The sequence below is a fragment of the Theobroma umbraticum genome, unplaced genomic scaffold (genome assembly GCF_002168275.2).
Source record: "Theobroma umbraticum cultivar Fairchild unplaced genomic scaffold, ASM216827v3 scaffold_30.0, whole genome shotgun sequence".
Lineage (NCBI taxonomy): Eukaryota > Viridiplantae > Streptophyta > Magnoliopsida > Malvales > Malvaceae > Theobroma > Theobroma umbraticum.
The window spans coordinates 15,096,779-15,103,333 of NW_018397254.1; the positions used below are offsets into that span (position 1 = coordinate 15,096,779).

Below are 6,555 nucleotides of genomic sequence, written 5' to 3' on the forward strand. Positions count from 1 at the left end.
CATAATCATCCACATATATTCATCAATATGAATAAAATTTAAAGACATGTCTTAGTCAAATTTTGAATCATATGAGCTATTTGAGATTAGCAATTTTCAACATTTGAATTTTGCTAATTTCAAATTTTTGGATAACCATTTAATTCTATATATGGAAACTTTGTTCATATATGGTAAGTACTATTAATCAAAATAGTAATTTATCCAATCGTAATCTTATTAGGATTAGAATTAAATTTTATTACTAATTAAAGCATTTTTTGTTAGTTGTCCTAAACAGTTTAGGTAACTTTTTTACTAATCCAATTTAATTAAAGATTGCATGTCTTCTATTACCTAATCTTCATTAGGTAATTTAGATCAAATCTAAGACAAGAAATCTTGAATGTAATCTTAGTATCTTATTCAAACTTCCTTCCTTAATCAAAGGAAAAGTATTCATGATGAACGACTTACATTCATTTATTTTTGACTTCTATAATTCTAGGAATCAAATTTCTTAATTTTTGATATCACAAAAAAATTTTAGATATCTTTAATTGAAATTCCTTAATTCAAAATATCTGAATTTATTATCTTTATGGAACTATTTTCATAACTATCCAATCAAGTTTTGAATATTATTAACTACCATAACTTTAGAAATCAAATTCCATGATTTATAGGTGTCTTAAATTAAATCCTAACATCCTTTAGTTAAGAAATCAAACTCCTTAATTATAATTATATCAAAATTATCTTTTATGGAACCTTTCCATCAATATTAAAATGGCCAATTTGCAACTTAAATTGCAGCAATTAAGGTTGCAAGTTAGGCAAGTAATCAATGCAAAAATAGTGGCATTAGTCAACTATAGGCAATATTGGTGCAGTAACAATTTTCGGTTTTTAAGGGGCCATAAATTTAGGAATTTTAATTCCAAAATTTCTTTTGGTTATCCAACATATGGAACAATTCCATATTGAATTTGCATGATTTTTGAATGCAAATTGATTGGTCAAATCACCTCAAAACAGTGACTTTTTGCTACTGCTGGCAGTAATGGTGCAGTTATAATTCTACACTTTAAAGCGGCACCAAATTAAGGAATTTAATCCCTAACTTTTTTCAGGGTCAACTAGCATATGGAGCCTTTCCATATTAATTTTTCATAATTTTTGGAAGTAGATAAGTTGCCCAACAAATTCAAAAACCGTGACCTATGTCTGTTGGACTGAGTCACGCTTTAAACTGCTTAGGTGGCATTGAGAATGCCAAAATCCTAGGGAACAAATCCCTTGATTTTTGAACTTCAAATTTTGGAAATCTTTGAAACCTTTCAAAATTTAGAATTTCAGCAAATAAGTGCAACTAATTGCACAAATTTAGTCTCTTTTTATGTTGCTAGAATTTGTCAAAATTGTGGCTTGAAACAGCTGCTGGAAGTAGCGGTTTTAGCCATGATTTTGTGGCTATTGCATCACCATTCCCCTTTGGCCTAGAATCCCACTTTGAACTATTACAAAGTACATTGCTTCCATGATTTTTCTAGAATTTTTCAAGGCCATTAGATGCCTTCTTAATATTGAAAACTAAACCACGGCAATTGCAAAACATAATCGAATTGTTTCCTTTAAATTGCACCAAAACATCTTGAACTTGAATATGATTTTACAAATTTAATTTGTGCATTTTATGCACTTCTTAATCTAGCAAATCAAGACACCAAAACGCATATCAGTATATCCAAAATTAAGATTTAAATTCACTAATTAAATCTTTCCAGAAAATTGAAACAACTACAAAACAGTTCTAAAAAAAAATTTAAATCCTTACCAACTTAAACCTGAACACCTAATATCAAATATAAACATTGAATCAACAACAATGAGACATAATTTGTATTATAACAAGCCAAGGGAGGCTCTGATACCACTATTGAGATAGCCTGAAACTTAGAGATAACAATTATCATACGCAGCAAAAAATAAAAATTTAAATGTACTATGCCATGCCGCTTCCCATGGATGACCTTGGTAGTTTTATTACAAACAAAACTAAAAGAAAAGTAATCAAAAAAATAACATTACCTTTACAAAGTGATGTGGCTATCATGATAGTACCTCTTCCTTGTCCAACCCATGAACACTACGAAGGAAGCAAAAAACCTGAGCCATTCAAATGCTTGGCCTCCAACGGTTGCACACATGGTTGCACTTGTACCTTCACAAGGAGGAAACTTTCTCAACTATGCATTTGCACTAGCAAGGTGGACAACAACATGTTTTCTTCGCACAATCACACACTCTTAGTCAAATCACAAAGTGCAAAAACTATTTTCAAGTCACTCAAGAAAGTGTGCAACTAGGCTTTCTGGTTAGTTTTTTGACAACTCAACAGCCTAACCTGTGTGTTTCACTTCTATTATGAGGAATTGTTGAAAAATGATATTTATATCGACGTTAATTAACTTCTTAAATTTCAAATAAGGCCTCGATATTATGATCCCTTATAATATTGGGCCAACACTTAATTAAACCTTTTTAATTAAGTCATTGTCACTTAAAATTAAATTAAATTTACTTTATTTGTTTCCAATTAAGGCTTTAATATTATAACTAAATATAATATTGGCCTTATACTTAATTAAACTATTTTAATTAAGTCCTTGGAAGTTAAAAGATTAGTGTATGATTTAAGTCTAACGTAAATCACCACATTCGTAATTTAATTCATAATCCAACTTATTGTGTGTGACCCATTAGGTTCCTAATATGTTGACAATAGAATTGAATTATAATTTTATTCAATTAATTAATTCAATTTCACTGACCAAAATTGACATCTAGTAATGCATCATGACTACCCAATTGTTAAAAAAGTTAAAGGGTTCTTTGACAACTTTTTAGTGTACAGTTTAGTAGTGTAATTCATTCCTGCATCATATAACCAAGAAATGATAAGAGCATGGTGCAATGTCTACCCATATTGATTTTCACATTTGTTCTTGAAGTTAGATCATTAGTTCTATAAAGACTTATGAAACTCTTTTTCATAATCTCCAAGTCGTCTTAGCCAAAAACTTCAGCAAGCTAATATCAATCAAGAATTGTTAGGATATGTCCTCTAAATCACTTGGGGTGATGATTCCTTTCTTGACCACTATAACACCCTGTATTCTCGAATAGGAGTCAATAAGACCCAATCGATAAGACAAAGGGTCAATTGATGAAAATCTAAGTGCCAAAGAGAGGTAAGTGGTTAAAAGAATATTTTGAAATAAAATATTTTGTACGTGAAAAAATAATAATTAAATAATAATATTTTAACAAGAATGAATTAATAGGTTAAAAGGTGATTTGGAAGTGAATCAGGGCAAAGGGAGACATTTTGGGACCCGAGGAGACAAGTAGAGAATTTTGTAATAAAATAATATTAAAATATTAATATTTTAATTATTGTTGAGATTAGTCGTAGAGAAGGATTATATGACTAATCTAAGTGAGGGAGACGAAGTAAGAAAGAATTTTGAAGAAAAGCGACGTTAGTAAGGCCCGTGTGCCTTTATTAAATGGAGCACGAGCGGGTAAATATATATTTAAATTTTATGGTGATACCTTGATGAGGTACAAACCTTATGTTATATTTGTAAACATGTAAAGGAAGGAAAATAGAAGGAAATTGGAATTTAAGAAGTGTTTAGAGGGTCACACGGTAAATAAAGAAAAGTTTGAGGACTTGATTGTAATTTCAATATTTAAAGTTAAATGGGAATTTATTAACCAAGGAAAGTTACATTATGTGGAGTATGAGATGTACATATGAAACTCACTATTACATGCAAAATATTATATGCAGAAAAAAAAAAGAGAAGTTAGTGGGGAACATGTGAGACCCATACCATGTGAAGTAAAAGAAAACATAAGATTAAAATTTATTTGCATGTAATGTGATAGGTACATTTGATAGTCAAATGAAGAAAGAAGAAAGTGGGTTGCATGTAACTTGAGTGAGTCCAAGAGTGGCTAAATAAAATATAAAGAAAGCTTATGCATGAAATATGATTGGAAGAAATAGGTGGCAAATGAAATAAAAAAAAAGTAAGAAAATAAGGTGGCGAATGGAAGACAATTAGGATAGATTTTGGACCAATGAGCAAAAGAGACAATTTCTGCATGAAACGTGAGTGGGGAGTGAGTTGGTCCAATGGGAATAAGGAACAAATAGAGAAATGAAAAGAGAAAGAATGGAATAAAGAAATCAAGAAAATAAAAATGAAAAATGATGAAAAGACAAGGTGGCAAGTGGAAAGGTTGCCAAGGCTTTTTGCCTTGTTCTTTTACCACATAAAAGAAAAGGAAACATGCCAAAAAGACATGAAGCTTTCGGTAATCTACGCAAGAAAGAAAGCAAAGAGAAAAAAGAAAGACAATAATATAAAAAGCAAGTAACCTTGGGCAATCCGCCCATGTGTGTACAAAATGGGGAAACCAAAGTTATTTTCAAGGCTTTAGCCTTGAGGGGTCCAACCATAACAAAGTGAGAAGAGAAAGGGAGAAAGAAAGAAAGGAAAAAGGGAGGAAAAAAAGAAAAAAGAAAGGAAGGATCGGCTTAGTGAACCCGAGACAAGGAAGGTAACGGGATTTTCATTTTTGATTGAAATGCATCTTTGTAAATTAATTGTAATGTGTGATTTTGTTTGTCGTAGCAAGAATCTACAAGGATTCAAGGGACCCAAGGCATGCATGTAGGTAGATCTTGGTAAGCATGGTGATTTTGTAGCTAAATAAGCAATGGGTAAGTGTTTTAGTCTTGAAATCATAAGTAGAAAGAAAAAATGAGATGTATATTGATTGACTATGTTTGTGGCAGCAAAGGTGACCTTAGATGTGAGGAAGTTGTGAATCATTTTTGGAAATTCAAGTTTAAACCGAGAGGTAAGCATGCAAAGTGACTATATTGTGTTGCATAAGCTTTAGTTGGTTAAAGTGTATGGATTGCATGATAAATGTTTGTGAGTAATGATGGTAAAAACTATGAGATTTAGTTAAGGATTATTGGTTGATATACTACCATTTGTGAGTACAACTAAATGTATTGGGTTTGAATGGTTGCTAGGGAGAAAATAAGTTAAAAAAGTTTGCTGTGGTGGCGTGTCGGAGGAGGCAACAAGAGATCAACAAGTAGAAATTAGCTAGATACGCACTTCAATTAATAGTGACGTAGCGTCCTGCTATTGTGAGGTGAGTAGAAGGTATCTATTTTAAAAATTCCTATAACTATGTAAATATATATATATTTATACATGTTGATTTATTTTAAATTCAAAATTTATAGAAAGCATAAGCTAGTAAAAATGCTAGGAAATTTATGGATGGTGTGACTTTGAAAATGGCTTTGAATATATATGTATAAGCTATTTATATTTAAAGGGTTTTTAAAATTGAGAAACAAGTTTTTAATATAATTTATGTCAAGAATGTGCCTTATAGTTTGTGTGATGTGCATTCATGACTGAAACACATATCCACCATGCAGATTGAACTTTTAACCTCATGCAAAGGTTTTATGATATAAAGTCTTATAAGGGATTTTATTATGTTACCATGTTGAATATTTCAAAAATGATTTTGAAATGAGCTTTTCAGAACCTAAACTGATTTTTAAATGGTTTTATCAAACTGAGAGATTCAAGAGTAAGTTAGTTGTTAAATGATTTTGACGGCAGAGATCCTTACATGAATTGGTTTGATATCTGATTGAAATGAGTATCTTGCATTAACTTTCTGGTTTTACATATAAGACATCAATTTCCCTTTTGAGCTAAATTGTTTACATGTATTCTTATATTTTTAAAATTCAAATCTTCTGCCTTTAGCTTGTTTTCCATCTATGCCCTACTCACCGAGTTTATGATTATTGAGTCTGTGAGACTCACCCCCTTATTTCCTTTTGCAGATAAGTAATCGATTCAAGTGCATTGCTCAACACATAGAGACTAGTTGCAACGTAAGTAATGGCATCTCTTAGACTTCCACTTAGAGTCGCTTTGCTACCTAGAGATCGTGTTGTGTCAAATAGTTAGACTTATAATGATTAATAGCTTATTAGAAATGTATTTGCTAAAACTTGATGTTGTGTAATGATTAGCACTTATTATATTGAAATTACTATAGAGTTATTAAATATGGTTATTGGTATCTGAAATTACTATTGTGTTTATTTGGTTTAAGTAAATGATAGCATTGATGTTGCAAGTCGATTATAAATTATCTGGAATCTCAACTAAGGCTTGTTTGAGATTTGACAATTCACTCGTAAGTCTCAGACGTCGATAGCGATCGGGGGAAGAGGTCGTTACAAGCACTCATTTACCTTCACATGCTTCATGTTACACTTGAAAGCATCTTATTTTTGCATCCTTGGTTAAGTACCCGTAGGGATGAAGCATAGCACTCCACATATAAGACAACCTAATGTTTCTAGTATAAAGAGTATTTACACGACTGACACATGGGAAGTATTGTATAGACACTTGAGTGAAATACCAAATACACTTCTCATGGTAGGTCATG

The 6,555-nt window shown here is 31.2% G+C and overlaps 1 long non-coding RNA gene across 1 annotated transcript; it reads left to right on the forward strand.

Annotated features, from left to right (window-relative positions):
- The first annotated feature begins 4,471 nt into the window (after window positions 1-4,471).
- On the forward strand, window positions 4,472-6,098 carry LOC110426519 (uncharacterized). The gene is made up of 5 exons (XR_002446144.2): window positions 4,472-4,614; window positions 4,689-4,777; window positions 4,853-4,917; window positions 5,099-5,223; window positions 5,939-6,098. It is a non-coding gene; the product is annotated as an uncharacterized LOC110426519 (long non-coding RNA).
- Window positions 6,099-6,555: the final 457 nt, after the last annotated feature.